Source organism: Callionymus lyra, chromosome 2, assembly GCF_982586985.1.
Source record: "Callionymus lyra chromosome 2, fCalLyr1.hap1.1, whole genome shotgun sequence".
In the NCBI taxonomy this organism is placed as follows: Eukaryota; Metazoa; Chordata; class Actinopteri; order Syngnathiformes; family Callionymidae; genus Callionymus; species Callionymus lyra.
In genome coordinates, this window is record NC_141819.1 from 7274082 (window position 1) to 7291509 (window position 17428).

The window sequence follows — 17428 nt, forward strand, 5'->3', positions numbered from 1 at the left end:
CTGTGTAGTTTTTGGGTACGTTAATATTTTTGTACTAAAATAACTGACACATCAACTCAAAACTAGGAAGTAGTTCAAGTTATGTCGTTTACAAAGTAGTCATAACGCATATAATATTTCTTCATCCACAATCTGACTCGTTACCTCATCGTTATCATCCTTCATTCAGCCATGTTTCGATATGCATATCGCGATATCGATCATTTTTCCGATATATCGTGCAGCCCTGCAGGCGTTGCTCATCAGCATGAGCGACGTCATCCACATCAATAAGAAAGAAGACGACTGATAAATGCGTCTCGGCGTGGATGGATAAAGATTATGGCTTACTAGTTCCTGCACTGCCCTCAATATAGGCCACGGTCAGCAGAGGAGCTTAAAACTGCTTTATCTGCCCGCCAGACAAGTTTGTCATCCTCTGCTATGAGACTACAGCCGCTAGACGTTTCAGTCTTGATGCTGTTGCTTTAGGAATTCAAACGAATGTACATTTAATGAACTACAATGTGCTGTGTTCTCACAAAAACTAACAAAGAGGAAGACAAAGATCAACAAGCAAAACAGAAAGACGTCGGTGTGGATCGACGACAGGTCAGGCTTTACGTTTCCGGTGGAGGTCAAAGATCCTGGTCTCCACCCATCGACTCAGTAAGAAGTGTCTCAGTGAGAGAAGCAGTCGACAGAGAGGACAGTGTTCAGAGAGATGGGCAGCATTGGTTTACAGACAGAGACAAGATTTTGCATTTGGGCCGAAAACGTTCAATGTTGGTCTCATATGTCCATAGAAATATCTCCCTTAAATTTACAACCATGTGGCTTTATTATACGTCTATATTTAGAGAACTAACAAATACATATGTGCTTGTACTGTAATATTTTTCAAGCCAAGCTAACAACTGGAGCGCTGCCATCCCTCCTGAGTAAATCAACATTGTGTTGCAGAAGTGTCATCAGAAAACACTTGATGGACAGGTGGGATCATACAGGTGAGGTGATAATTGTTAAAAAAGTGCAGCGGATGCAATTTATGGCTGGATCAAACGTTGGCTTTCTCGCGCCCGTCATATCACAACTACCTGAGATGCTTGTTCTATAACAACATATTTTACATTCCAGGAATGATGCATGCACCTGGAAACACTCCAAACACTGCTTTTCCTCCAGGCTTGTCAGCAGCAGCAACGGCCAACGATTCTTTTTTTGCTCTTCGCATCCACACTTATCTAAAATCCTTTTAGCAGCGATAACTCACTTTTTTACTGGGGCGATGATTAAATGCTCACAAGAGAATAACAAAAAAAAACTAGAAGCATCTTGGCTGGAGTGAGGGACTTGTTTTACAATTTTTATTTATACAGAAATAAAAGCAGCTCCGTTTTCAACTCACAAGAAAAACACTTGAAGGCAAGGATGGAGCCTGTGACACCTACTGTTTGTTAAATAAAACACACGATAGCTAGATTCTTTCATAAAATACTCCCTTAAGCCTCCATCCCTTAACAAGTACATATCATATTTAATCATCTACGCGTTGACAGCTCATCTTTTGATACAGTTATTCCATGATCACACAAGTAGAAACACTCGACACAGTCTTGCTACAAAGAAAGTGACTATACCTACTACCTAGATTTAAATAGAATTAATTACTTATTGAAACAGTTGAGAGAACCGGAGAAGAGAGTTCATATACATACAGTATATATATATATATATATATATATATATATATATATATATATAGAGTACATATGTTCTTTCTCTTTATTTCCCTTTGTTCTTGTTCTTATTTTTATGAATAATTTCTGTATTGCTGTGTCTAATTGGAAAAAACTATTTCAATTTCAATAAAGTTCTACATACCTAATCTAACCTATACTAGAAATATATAGTTTCACAATATATAATTGAGTCTTTAAACATTGTGTCTTAATTCATCAACCATTTCCAATGAGCCGCTGCTAAAGTCCGAATTAATCATCAAGCATGATGTCACCACACTGTATATAGTTCAGTTATTAGACAATAACATTAGCTCCCTTGTGTGCCTCAGTTTTACATCATTTAAAACTCATTAAACTAGGATTCAAGTTCTTCTCAACAAGCTCTTGTGTTTGTTCCGCACTATTCATCTAAAATGGCCGAATAAAAAGATGGAGTGTCTTTTTGTTGATAATTGAGCATTATCCAAACATAAACCTTTCGCCTCAACAGCGTATTCCAAACATGCAGTGGTTTGATTTACGATCCACACTTACGGTCCAGGAAGAGCTCGTCGTCACCGCAGAGCGTGGAAAAGGAAATGGAGGACGCTCGCCTCTTCAGCTTGTTACACCCGTCAGACGGAACCTCTCAGGGCCGACAGTGATGGTGTTAGTCACAAGGAGCTGTTGGCTGAGAAGTTTATCTTCCCATCATTTTTTTTCAAGTGCTCAGAAGCCTCTTTGGCTTCCATTATACTGGAAAAGTGGAAAAGTTTTGCCAGGTTTTGTTGTGGTAAATAATGACTACTTTGAAAAACACAGAGACTATTGTCTTGTATAAATATATGGGTATTAATATGTTGTGATGTATGTTACATATTTTGTTAACTGCTCAGACAACTTAAATTGGAAAGAATAAATGAATATCCATCCATCTGTAACGGTTAAGAATTTATTGTAAGAACATGCCTGTGAGCACCATGTTACCCCTGGTGGAAGACAGTAGTAGTTCATTTTAAAACATATTTTTTACTGTTTTACTGATGTTAAAAATAACTTATTTGGATTGCTACATGACACAATCGTGTATGTTCATAGTAGTCTCACACTGATAACGGTGTCGTGACTCAGACAACTGAAACTTCGATGGTTGCGTAGGTCAGTTGATCAAGTCCCAAGATAAACAACTATCCCACCGTCGAGCCGGTCGAACCACGTCAAAAACATAATCCACATCAATTTCCTGCTCTCTTAGAGAAGTCTTAGAGTCAGGTTTTTGGAAACAAGACTCAACCCGTGTCACAACACAAAGCCCATTTAGTTGAATTCAAAACAGAGCAAGCAAATAATGTTTTGTACACACATCTAACTTTTCCTACTCCACAAAAACTGCCTGTTGATCATGTCTGAACTAGGCAACGTCAAGTCTTGCCACAATACGTTTTATAAATTCCTATTTCTTTTACAGATTTAACTTCAATTAAAACAAAATGTATCAAGACCGTTATGTAAACTTATAATTTAAACTGTCTGCATCTTTGTTGAGGACTACAGATGGAAACTAGCATTGTGCTAAATCTGGTGCAGCATCTTTTCAATGAACATTTTCCTTTTAAATAAACTGAAACTGAAACCGTGTCTTACAACAAAATAAAGAATATCAGTGACTTTTGAGATTTAAATTTCAATGTTAAATAAAACCAATGCTATGGAACTTAAAATGTACTTACATTCTAACAAATGTATGATTATAACACTGAAAAAATAAGAATTCTAACAGCAATAATGAGAAAAATCTACACACTAGTAGCTCAAATAAGTGGGACAAATTAAACCACGAGGTGTAAAACTGCTTGTGGTAGAAAAAAAAAGAAAGAAATCACTGATAAAATGCATTTAAAATCAGAATGACTAACAGCAGAGCCGCATGGGGTAAGGGAAGAGAACAATGGCTCAGTGATTCAACGCCGCTGTCCAAACCTGCCAAAGACCCCCTGCCTGGATGTTGATGGAGTAGTTCTGACACACACACACACACCCACACACACACACACACACCCACACACACACACGCCCCCACAGGGCTAAACACACCACAGAGATGTGGAGGGATGTTTTGATTCTTTGTCTTCCTGACAGAGACCTCCACCAGCACACAAACAATTTCATGCGCTTTGACAGCCTCAAATGGGTCCGGATTATTAGCCAGAACCTCCTGCACTTCCTCGAGAGAGACCCCGGTGACGGAACAGAAAGGGACGACGTCACCTCTGACATTTCCCCCCCGCACAGAAAAGGTCGACACCCTCTGCATCTTTATCGAAAAACATCCCAAGAGAAAATTGTTAGAAAAACTGATGAGCCAGAAGTAAACAGAAGCTTAGGGTTGGAATGTGTGTGCTGCCTATGTTTGACCATGAGGAAGAGATTTGGATTGGGTGTTTGGAAGTTGTGTTTGTTGGCAGCCAGAGTTTCAGGGGGGTGGGGGGTCACGGTACCTTGCACCACGGGGTCCAAATAAATCTTTATAATAACCCTGTTTTACGCCAAAATGATGGCAACATGGTGACACACTTGTTAAGGCGCAATGGTGTGGTTTCCTTGATAGAAATCAAGCGACACTTCCTATTGTGGCCCCGGTCCTGAAGCCACGACAGCTTGCACTCGTTTTTGAATTCTTCATCTGGACTTCAGACATCACAAGGTGGCAGAAAGCGCAGAAAGAAATGCAGATAATGAGCAGGACTGGGAGTCCGCTGAGCCAGCACAGAGCTGACAGCTGCTCGGCCCAATTAAACAAACTGAATGGGCTAATCCTCCGCTTAACGCCCAACACCGGGAGATGATTGCCTTGCTTTGCCCCTTCCACACACACTTGGACCGATCGATATGGATTTCAAATAAAAAAGAGAAGAAATCCGAGTACAAACCCGGTAGTGAAATGCTACACAAAACATGTCAATGGCATCAAAAAGTGTTTTTTTATGGTCAGCATTTGAAGGTCCGACTTCCAAAGATGTTTAGTTTATTTTAAATATCGCCTTAATGCCATCAGTAAACTCTATGAACTGTATCATGGAGACGCCTCTGAAACCAGTGCGAGTGTGTCTCTAATCACATACTGTTATACTCAAAGTTAGTATTTTTAGTGCGTAATTGCGTCACAATTCTTAGTATGCAAAATTTAGTGCGCCATACACACTAAATTATCACTAAAACACCAACAAAACTGAGTATGGATCGATGGACACTTTCTACACTAAACAGCTGCCATCTTAGTGATGTTGTAAACGGAAGTTACGTCATATATATATGGATATATATTCATATACTTACAGGTGCATTTTCAGCAGCAGTAGAAGGATGAGACGCCTTCGCTGCTGATACCAGCATAAATATCTCACGAATATTTCGATTCTCATATTTTTTCTTTCTTTATTTTTCAAAACTTGCAAAACTTGCTGCCAGCAGGTGTCGCTAGTGTTCCTACAGCTGGTTGAAACCATCGTTAAATAGTAGTAGAAGAAGAAGCTGTCGCGTCAAATCCTGTGAGTGTGTATCAGCAGAGTTTGATTTGAGACATACTATCTGTGGAGAATTTGTTACTAGTTAGTACGTACACTATCCTGATGATACTAACTTCTAGTATACTAAGAGAAGTATGTGATTTGAGACACAGTACTTCTTCATCGGTACTTGCCATGTATAGTGGACAATAACGTCACAATAATGGTTTGCGGCCAAAGCCAGAAATGCCGTTGCCACAAAGCCTTGGGTTGGCACATCTTAGAATAGATTTACACATAATACGGGATATAATACCGGTTATATCTGATAAGGGTACTTGAAAACCCATTCAGAGTTATCTTCCATCTGTATGGTTTCGAGGGTGAATTGAAATGAGGCGAAAAGATCCTTATTGACCAACACATTATCGCATAGACCTCAGGTGTGTAAGGCTGGATCAGATCAGTGATGTAAGGAGGAGTCTGACCATGAATAGATCTGAAAGTAAGAACCAGAATTTTAAAGTTGATCCTGAAAGAAACTGGAAGCCAGTGAAGAGTTTTAAGGATTGGAGAAATGTGAGTTCTTCTACTAGAGCGGGTCAGAATTCTCGGTGCAGAATTCTGAATCAACTGCAGGCGAGACAGATCCTTCTTGTTAAGACATGAAAACAAACTGTTACAATAGTCCAGACGAGAAGACACAAACACATGGATTATAAGCTCTAGATCATGTTGTGACATCATTTTCCAAAGTTTAGAGAATTTTCTCAGTATTAGGAAACTGTTTCTGGTCATTTTTGTTGTATGCGTTACGTTTGAAAATGATTTACTCTTAGAGAAACAACTACTTATATTATGCTTAATACAAGATGTGTCTTAGTGTCAAAACATAATGACAACATAAGATGAACGGCTCAAGATTTGGTTCAACTTCTAACCAGATCTGGTGTCGGTGAAGAGAACAGCTAGACCTTCTGTTGGCCACTGACCAAAGTTTTAACAAGCCCTTTTTACCAGAGTGGCTTCACATCCTCAGTCCTTGGCTAACCCCCAGATACAATGACACAATTATGCATCAAACAAGCGTCCGTTGAACGAGGAACCAGCTGACATTATCGATACAGACGATCATTTATCAAACGCTATAATCAAAGCTGAACAGACGGTTCCATTTATGGTCACTTTAATACAGTCCTGGACCTTCTAACGGTTTTCAAATTATGACACGTTGAACTGAAAGAGACAAAAGTGAGGCGAGAGAAGGCAGCCAAGGGGATGACGCAGGCGTACAGTGGCACAGCTTTAGAGGGCTTTGGAAGTGCCAGTAAATGCCAGAAGCTTTGGCCACAGAAACAGGAAGGAGAGCCGAAAAGGAGGAGGACAAACTTTTCAAGCAGCTGTGAGCGTCTTTCTACATTTATGGTAAAAAGGTTAAACTCAAAAAGGTGTTCAAGTGCTGTGATATAAAGCATCTTTATTACCGATGGCATATTTGGGAGGATACTTTCTTGTAAGTAGAGGTTTTACATGGCAACGACTACTTCGGTGCATTCGGTTTCAATTATGTATCTACATCTGCAACATCTGCTCGCAATGAGCTGGAGAGCACGGCTGGACAGCTGACGCCGACTCTGTTATGCACAGTAGCACAAACCCTGATATTCTAAACACACCAGTAAATGCTACTTCCCATTCATAACCATAATTGAATTTATTCCAGTTTATCAGCTTATGTGGAACATTCTAAGTGGGTCATTCCTCTACAGCTTAGTAAGCCTTTTTCGGTAAAAAGGTTTTTGGTCAAAAGGTCTAGAAAAATGGGATGTATGAAAGCATCATTTGAAAAAGAAATGTAATGTTGAAAGAAAAGATAAACATTTTGATGTATTGTTTGGTTGAAGAATACCCCTTACATTGCCTCATTTGTCTTCTTTAAAGAATACATATTTTGGATATTAAATACTGTAAAATGTGCAGTTATTCAGATTTTGAAGTATTCTAAACTGTGTGATATTGTGTCTTTTCATTCTTGGAGGTTCAATCTTTCTAAATGATCTCTGCGTTTGTCTTCTTTCAACAAATACCCTTTACTCGTTTGTCGGTTTTCTTCTTATTCCAAGCCTTTATAATCCGTGCCTTGGCTCAGTTTAAACACTCGCATCATCAAAAACACAAGGCAATGAATTTAAGTGGCTGAGCCATAAATGGGGGGAAAAGAAATTTGAAAAGCAACATAAGCGTTTTTAAAATTAAAAGGAAGAGAATTGACTCCATTACTGAGGTATCTCAAGATTACACCAGTCATGCCATGCTCACCCCACAAAATGAAGCCACCTCTTCAAATCTTCCCATCGGTTACTAAACCCCTCCTTGTTGCATAAAAAAAAAAACCCAAATGACATCTCGGTGAAAAAGGAGAGAGTAAATGCCAGCCATCTGCTTCAGAAGTCTTGGCAGAGATAGTAAAGAGAGCCAGAGAAGAAAAAGAGGTGGTGTAATGAAAGAAAAACTGGCAGTGGGCGGACATTGCGGAGGAGTTTGGCCAAGTCATCTTGGCCCCGGGGACTGGTGTGGAGAGTAGCTTTTTAAAGAACGACCAGACACAATGATGGCTGCGAACACCTGAGCTCAATGACCGTCCTAATGGTGGAACACAAAGCACATCAGTTAGTAAGTCGGGACATGTCCTTTAAATATCTTGGTTTACTTTTATACCATGTCTTGACTTGAGACCAACAGATAACTTCAATGAAACGTCAACACAGTGTTGATCACAAAACCTGCTCCAACTCGAACCTAGCTTTAGTCTTTACCACTCGACATCACTCGCAGAAATCCAGAGTCGTTTACACTCACAGGTAGGGTTGTCACAAGAACTGATACTTTGGCATCAATCCGGTACCAGCAGGTAAAGGTAAATCAAACGATACCAGCCGTGTTTGGTACTGAATACAGAAGTTCTTGGCGGAACCAATGAGGGAAGTATACACGAAGAATAACCTCTGCGATGGCTTCTTTTATTTCGAGTGAAAACAAAACATCTCGTCTTATTATTAAACCTGCCAGTCACAGTCAGGTGAAGGTGAAGTGTTTTTTAACCATCAAAAACCTTCAAACGTGTCTCTGTCAAAGTGTTTCCTTCTTTAGTTTCCAAAACTTCAAACACTTGAAAGACATCCTGACTTGTTTAAAGGGTTGAAGGCGAGTACATTTCAGTTCAATATAACAAACACTTTAATGTTCACTCACTGCAGACGTGCACGTTTCTGATACAGTACATTCTTTTAACTTAATGTGACGATAATGTAATGTAACATTATCAAATGCTTTCTGTGGGTTGCTGAGCTGGTGTTATTCGAAAGAAAACTTTATTTGTCTTTTTCCTTAACAGTAAAAGTTGGATGACACTGACTGGGAGCAGGAGAGTCACAGAACTTTTTTTTTTTTTTTAGAATCCCTTATTAGTCCCGCGAGGGGAAATTCGGTAGTGCTTTTGACAGCCATTCACACATACTGATGGGAGTAGGCTGCACACCTGCGCCAAGTCTACCATCAGGAGCAATCAGAACTATTTGAAAGGCAGAGAAATTATAAAAACTATAGTTAATTTTATACTTCAAGGCTACTCATCAACACTGTTACACTACAACGTATAATATTTGTTGATTTTATTATAAGATCAAAACTGTTATGATACTTGAAGGCTGATAAACAATGTTTGAATTTGAAATGACTGATCGTTAGTTTTCTTTATTAAATAAAGTTGTGTACTAACAAAATAAAGGCATTTTCATACCGGAGACCATCAAAGTGTAAAAGAAATAGACTAGTATTGGTATCGACTACTGAAACGTTGGTATTGCGACAACCCTACTCGCGAGTGAAAAGCTCTTTGTTCGAGTCCGTTTTCAGGATTCACAGGTGACATCACAGCTTCCTCCTGCGTCATCCATCACAGAAGAAGAAGACCAGTCACTTCTAGATTCACTGTGGCATGACTCTGCTCCGTCCAGGAAATCCCAGGTGGAAAGAAGACTACCGAGAACTGAGTAGAAGTGGCAAGTGGAAAAGAGGCTTAAGGAGTCTCTTAGAAAGACACATTACTGTAGATACTACACACCGGTCCTGGGACTGCGTGAAGACAAAACAGCTTTTCATAAAAGTAGAAGCAACGGCAAAAACAGCAGATACAGTCGGATTAAAGTGTCAAACATCATAAAATCTGTCAGAGCAGACGCAGAAGCGCGAACAACACTATCATCAAGACCAGAGAATCTAATGAGAGGCTTGTATCATGGCACACATTTTCCACACCAATCATGTTGCGACGATCAGACGACACCAGACGAGCGAGTTCACTGCCGCTGCTGCATCACATTTGTCTGATCCGAGGGCTGCGAGGAAAAACTTCCTTCACTCTGTGATTTTCCAAAGGAAGCAGACTCGCCACCACATTTATCAGATTAGATATGAATCCGTGCGCAGCTGGCTGTGAACGAGAGTCTAATTAAATGCTACAAATTGAGATGGAAGGGAGGCGGTCAGGCCTGCAGGAGAAAGAGGAAGCGAGGAGGGCCTACAATGGTGCCGTTGTTGGCAAGAGCCGAGTGTCGGCCACCGCTTTGGCTGCCGAGCGAGGGCCACTCGCGAGAAACCGGGATTAGGAAGTAGACTTGTTGCTCCCCACAAAAAAAAGAAAAAAGACTCTTGTGACTTCCGTTTGTTTGGTGGGAGCCTGTTCAGGGTCCGATCTGGTCCGATGTGGGAAGTAGCTGGTGATAATATCCCTCTGCTGATCATCTTAAGGACACGATCACTACAAACAGTAAGCAGGTCACTGGGCCACAGTGAGTCTCTGACCTCTGATCTCCTGAAGCACAAGGTCAACTGGTGCTGGTAATCCTCGCCCAGGGTCAGAGAGTGAGGTTACACAAACTTGTACAAACGCCGTCTTTTGACAGCCTTTCGGAATCCTTACAGGATGATGTTCTTAAAATGCCAAAATATAACTGGAAGCAGCTTCATTAAGAGCCGTCGTTCCTTAAATTCTCACGTCTTTGAAGTAACACGTCAATCTTACAATATCAAAAATGTAAGTAAGTAATTATATTTATATAGCGCTTTTCCAGACCAAAGCGCTAAAACAATCAAAACAAATCTCAATAAAAATATATACTTTAAAGATCAAGATAACACAGAGAACAACACAGGAGTCTCAGAACATTAAGGAAAAGCTCAAATGAAAATTTCTTGAGACCACCTAGATCTCAGAGCCTGAGCTGGGGTTTAAGTCTGGATCAGATCAGTGATGGAAGGTCTGACCATGAATAGATCTGAAAGTATCAGAATTTTAAAGTTGATCCTGAAAGAAACTGGCAGCCAGTGAAGAGATTTAAGGATCAGAGAAATGTGAGTTCTTCTACTAGAACGTCTCAGAATTCTCGCTGTATTGAAATGTTCAAACTGGTTCAACTGTTGTCTTGGATACTTATCATCAACATCTTTCTTGTTCTTTTTGGGTTTGATTTGATTTTAAATGGCAACATACAGAAGTGATAGCAGTAGCCGAGAGACGGCAATCTGACCAAAGTGTCCTCAGCCTCAGTCGAACAAGCTCTTTCTCCTGCGTATATAGTCAATAGATAACAAGAAGTAGAAGTTCAATGGATTCCAAAGCAAGGGCGACCCTTATCAAAGAGGCTCTACTCGCTTCTTAGACCAGCTATTTTGTAAGTGAAGAAGCCCCATGGATGAGAGGTGAAACATCTTCCCAAAAGCCTTCATAGTCCAGTAGCTTTGAGCTATAAAAGGGGGAAAACAGAAGCATACTTGTAAGGAAAAGACTAACCACTGTTGCATATCATTTAAGCAGGAAAACAAAAAACACTTTATAATTGTAACGTGCACAACTGTGATTATGTTCTGAGGTAATGGGAGCGACCCAGCAGTAGGCAGGCCAATCACACACACACACTGTGTTTACTTGAGAGTACTTGAGCGAGTCAGAAACCTGCCGTATCACCCCGATGCTTTGACTGACAACATGCGGGGTGACAGAGAGTGTGTGTTTATAGAGGTGCATGGGTGGAGCGCAGCAAAGGGCGATCGTGTGAAAATAATGGAGAGCTGAATTGCAGATTTGGAAAATCTGTCTTCAACAAATTCACAACTTGTTCAGAAGCCTGACGTTTGTCCCTGAAGATCAGGAGGTGACTGGATGCTCGGGTGAAAGATCCAACACGGGCCAGTGTAGGCGGCAGACATTGCTTCTGTATATACTGAGTTCTGAACGCTCCATTGAAACGGTGACTCCAAACTGACGTATGAAATCGAATGGGACCTTATGTCTGGTCTGCAAAAAGAATTGGAGCAAAACTTGAATTTAAAGCGTCACACTCGTGTCGACTGAGAGTTGGGATTATTTCCAGAGAAATCTGTTCTTTTTAGAGTTATAGACAAAAAAGTTTGTTCATTTTAATGTAGCGACTGGAGCTCAGTTGTCTTTGTCCAAAAAGACACTTAAAAACATCCAAATACCTTCATACTGCTCGTCTGTAACGTCCATCTTGGATTGAAGCCTCGACATGAGAAGTGTTGTTCCGAAAAAACCAAGTATACATCAGTATTTTGGGTGCTTAAAATGGAAGCTCCAGATTTATCAGTTCCAGCTACAGGTTTATCCTCATTTAAACACATTGAAATGAGCAAGAGTGTGTCAGTGTGCAAGACTTTCGCCGATAGCCTTGGATGTTCTGCTAAAAACAAGTTTAAAATATAGACTTAACATTTTTTCTAATATAATGTTCATTACATAAACATCTTAATACGTTTTTATTTGTTCAGGCTTTTCCTTGATTTTCTGGAACTCCTGTTGTGTTATCAGTATTATCTTTCCCTTTAAAGTATATACTTTATTGAATATTGTTTTGATTGTTTAAGCGCTTTGTGACCCTGGTCTGGAAAAGCACTATATAAATAAAAATGACTTACTTACTTAATACAAGAGGGACATTACAGACGAGCAGGATGGAGGTATTTGGATGTTTTTAAGTGTCTTTTTGGACGAAGACAACTGAGCTCCAGTCACTACATTAAAATGAACAAAAATTTGTCTTTAATTTTTTAAAAAGAACAGATTACTCTGAAAATAACCCAACCCTGAGTCCACATGAGGGTGAGTAGAAAATGAGTGAATGGGCAAATTATCACTTTAAAAGACTAATCCAATAAAACCCACCCACAGGATTTTTTTTTTCTTTAAAGCGTTTTAAAAAAAGCTGCTAGGAATTCCTATATTCTCATTAGAGTCTCCCACAGCATAGTTGCTCCGCCACACACTGATGCTGCTGAGCTGCAACCTGGCCAGCCGCTGCAGTTTATTTTCTACCTCCATCGACTGTAAATGTTGGTTTGCACACAGTGCCTAATTCAAGTGCGATGCTAAAGCAGGAGACAGAGATGACACACACGTTGGGAGGCGACTACAGGATGTCTGGAAAAAGTCACCGCATGCCAAGATGTCTGAGCGTTAAAAGACAAATGGCGATCCATCAGTAAATCAAATTCGGCGACCGTGTTCAAGCTCACCTTAAGGGAGGCTACAGAAATAGTCCTTGTGGACGGAGACAAAATGTTGAAAGGAAAAATTTAAATAGGGTTTAAATAAACTTAAACCATGTACGTCAATATTAACATTGCATCACATCAGGTTGTTTTTTTTATATCAACAAATCAATCACTACAATATCCTATGCTTTTCAAAGCTTAAATGCTTAAAAGATCATTTTACGATAATTCTGAAATGTATTCATGTTGTTTATATGCATTTTAAATCGTTGCACAACATGACATCATGGATGGGAAGCGTGCTTGCATCATATACACAGAGCAGATTTGCTGAAAGGTTTAATTTGCAGTTACTATTACTCGGAGGAATAGAATGTACAAGTAGGTTTGCAACACATTCGATTATTGCAGTAGCCAACTTCAGTGCAGCATTTTAAGACACTTTTTTTCGTTTTCACGTTTCCTGCTACAATGTTAAATGATACCTTGAATATTTGTTTAATCACAGAGATTTTAGTCTAGTATTGCACTTGATGCTTCAGCGTTTCTTTATCAATTACTTGATTATTCATTACAATTATTTAATTCTAAAATAATACGCGGGAATATTTCTAGAACTTCCATAGCCGTGTGGGAAAACTAAATGTTACAACTGAATTGAAGCAAGTAAGTAAGTAAGAAATGGTTATTTCTAGAGCAAAAAATAATGTTAAATGGGGCAAAACCACGCATTTGAACTTGTTTTGACAACCTTTAGTGAATGTGCTTCCAAGTGTCTTGAATACAATCGCTTTATTTTAAGTAGCGGAATCGATAGCCGGTATCTAGTCCAACAACCAGCTTCAAACAAGGTCAGGTCATTGATAGCCGAGGACGTGAGGCAGATAGTGTGAGCATGTGTTCCGGGGAGAGAGCAAGAAAAAAAACTTGAGAGACAGAAGCATGTTGAGGCAATGCTGAGTGAAGTGTGGGCGGATGACTTCCTGTGCATGAACCAAGCATGAACGGCTTCCACCGACATGAGAGAGGTCTGCTTCGAGCAGCCCAGAACATGCGAACAGAAGCCAAAAAAAAAGAACTTTGTGAAGATCTGTGGTGACAATTTTTTCTTTTGACTCACTCCACTGCATTCTTTCATTCGCTTCCATGTGACTTCAATTTGGGCACCACGCTGAAAGCACGAGTCATTAATATCCCGTGTGATGGACCGAAGAGGAACAAAGAAGTCCAGTTGAGATCATCACAGAAAGAGAATGAACAAATAGTCAACTGAGGGCAGAACACACTTGTGTGGATGTAGAAGACACACTAGCACTCAGTATGTGTCCAGACTATCCTGATGATACACTATTGTTTACATGATAACATTTATTTATTAGTGCGCCATCATTGGTACGTATGCTAGACTTCTTTAGCACGTCTAATAGCCAACCAACACACATATAAAAGATGATATTTAAAGGCTGAACAACCTAATCTGGGCTAGAGAAGAGAGATAAAAAAATTGCAGGAACATAAATTAAAAATTCATTGGAAATCTAACCATTGATAAAATTCATACTAAATAGCTGAGTCATAGTTGTCGGTTTCTTCAGATATTGGCCAACAGATGTGGCTCCGAGTATCGTCATCATGTTTTGTTTCTCTTTTCACACCATGTTCAGAACTGCAGGAGCAGCAGAAAGAAAAAGCAAGATGTGAAAACCGCACATAACATTCATCTCAGCACTCAAGGTCTGGTCTGATGTTAAATGAGAAAGATGTCGGGGTCGATGTAGAGGACAACAGTAGAGATACACAAATTAAATAATAAAGTCCTACTAACGTCAGGTCAGCCAGCAAGATTGTGAGATAAAGGATTAAAAAGGAAAATCCTGTAGAAATATTGTTTCAAATGTTGAAAAGTTTTCATCTCCAAGACACAGTAAGTTCCTCATCATGACCATGTTTTCAACTCATTACTTTATAAAGTTGCTCTGAAATCTTGACGAATGAGAAGTTACGAGAGTCCATTATTATGTAATAACTGGCTTCACTCCTACAGACAGCTGACAATCACTCCTGCTTTGTTTATACAGCGAGTCCCTTGGATGTGGAGACTTCCGGGATTGATGATACGCGGTGACAAACCTCATTGCTTGACCAATCACAGCAGAGTCTCACAACCACACAATACTACACACTGAGGAGTACAATAGAAGGTCCAAGAACTATATAACACAAACGCATTAGTTGCTACTGAAACCTAAAACCAGCAGTCCAGCCTTAACACACAATTATATCATATTTATAAAAAGTTGTGTCAAACTTGATATCTGGAAACGTTACATGTAGATCTTCAGGAACACGGATCTGCATCCTGTAGCCCCAGTTTCAACTTGGTGGTCTCAAGCAGGTTCAGGGATTCTAAGAATACAACATCAGGTGAGAATCACAATATGAGCTGCTTGGCAGAGGTCTGCAGTACTAGTCATCATTACCATTACATGAAGTCATCACGCACCGACCGGCTCGACTTAAAGTGGATTAAACCCTCTCCGTGTATGAAGCTTCACGGAGGAGACCGTGTGTGAACATCCAGCTGCAGCAGACTCAGTCAGTGATTATTATTTATTGCATTAGTGCTGCTCATCCTCTTAAATACAGTGTGTTGTACCTGCGCTGTCCAGCACCGCTGGCCTACTGACCGAAATATAATCAACAGTGCCACATAAAAACTGCCTCGAGGGAAGAAAAAAAAAGTCAAATCAACACAGAAGCTATGATTTCTTGTCGAAGGCATCACCGTCCACCCATGTGCTCCTCACTCACCAATCTATAATCACAGAACCAGAAGAACCCATCTGGACTTCTATATATAGGCTCCGTCGAGCGCTCGTGTGTCGAGAGCAGACAATTTTCTCCATAAAGCCTCTTCATCACTGCACTGGGACACGGCTACCATGGAAACAAACTCTTATTAGCAGAGGCCTGTCAGTCGTCCCAGGCTGCCTTGGATGTGCCAAAAATCTCACAACACCATTATCATTTCATGTTCATATTTCTCGGTCCGGGGGACTCCTGGGAGAAGGATCGCGTAAGATGCAGGCACGATGTTAAAACACTGATGCTCGTCCAACTCACTCTGGTCTTCGTAGGTTTCAGATCACTCGTCCAAAAACACACATCTCGGCGTCTTTAAAAACACGCGACGCAAACTAAACTGGCATCACCTTTACATATCTCGGGCTCGTTCAAACTTAATCCAATCTAGATCATATGGTATTTAAAAGTTATAGTTCACCCAAAATTGAAACTTCATTCATTTTCTACTCACCCTCACGTCGACTAAGGATTATAATCTGTTTCTTATTAGAGTTATAGACAAAAAATATTTATTTGAATATAGCGACTGGAGCTCAGTTGTCTTCGTCTTCATCTTCGTCCAAAAAGACACTTAAAAACATCAAAATACCTCCATACTGCTCGACTGTAACGTCCCTCTTGGATTGAGGAATTGTTCAGAAAAAACACTTTAAAAAGTCTATATTTTAAGGTCGTTTTCAGCTAAAGATCCCAGAACATCAGCGTAAATCTTCCATGAGCATTGACACTTTTAATGTAGAACATTTCTCATGTTGAGACTTCAATCCAAGATGGACGTTACAATCGAGCATTATGGAGGTATTTGGATGTTTTTAAGTGTCTTTTTGGACGAAGATGAAGACAACTGAGCCCCAGTCGCTACATTAAAATGAACAAACATTTTTTGTCGATAACTCTAAAAAGAAACTGATTAATCTATAAAATAATCCCAACTCTGAGTCGACGTGAGGGCTTGTAGAAAATTATGGGTGAACCATCACTTTAAATGTTTGGGGCGAATAGAACAACAACAACTTGTTTTTGTCATCAGTGTCTTCAAGACGAATGACACATTTTCCGTTAACATTCAAGCCTGAACCAGCAAATCAAACACAGATTCTCCACGTAAATGTCAGCCAAAGTGATTAAAAACAATCAGATGTAGCAACAATCTACTTTAAATTCCCATTAAAATGAACAACCATTTTTTGTCTATAACTCTAAAAAAGAGATTACTCTGAAAATAATCCCAACCCTTAGTCGACATGAGGGTGAGTAGAAACTTGACATTTGAATTTTGGGTGAATTATTACTTTAAGAACAAATGCCAAAACATTGATAGTAAACAGCTTTATGGATTAAAGAGAGGAATTAACCAAAGAAAATAGAAATCTAAAAAGATTCTTTAAAGACTTATTTAAAGAACATACACCACGAAGAAGATTTAGGGATTTGGGGAACAACACGCCATCATCTGACACGTCCAGTACTTGAAACCGTTTTAGACGAGATCCACTTCCGTATGGTCCGAGTTCATGTGAACACAGCAGGTCTGTGACAGGAGAAGGAGATGACAAGTCCAGACTTGGAGAACCCGCTGCATTACCATACGTTCTCCTCTGATGACGTCAACTCTGACTCAGCATGAGGCCACTCTGTCGGCCTACTTTTTTATGCTGTATTGATCAATTTCTCATTACAGACAAGCTCCAACAAGTCAGCGTGATGACGACCGAGATCCAGAAGCACTCAGCCATGAAACCCCATTCTTAGTCCTCGATGTGAACTGCTAAACAATATGTAATA

General features: G+C 39.9%; 1 protein-coding gene across 1 annotated transcript in view; it reads right to left on the reverse strand.

Annotated features, from left to right (window-relative positions):
- chsy1 (chondroitin sulfate synthase 1) overlaps positions 1-17428 on the reverse strand; it is a 50986-nt gene that overhangs the window by 22222 nt on the left and 11336 nt on the right. The window lies entirely within an intron of this gene.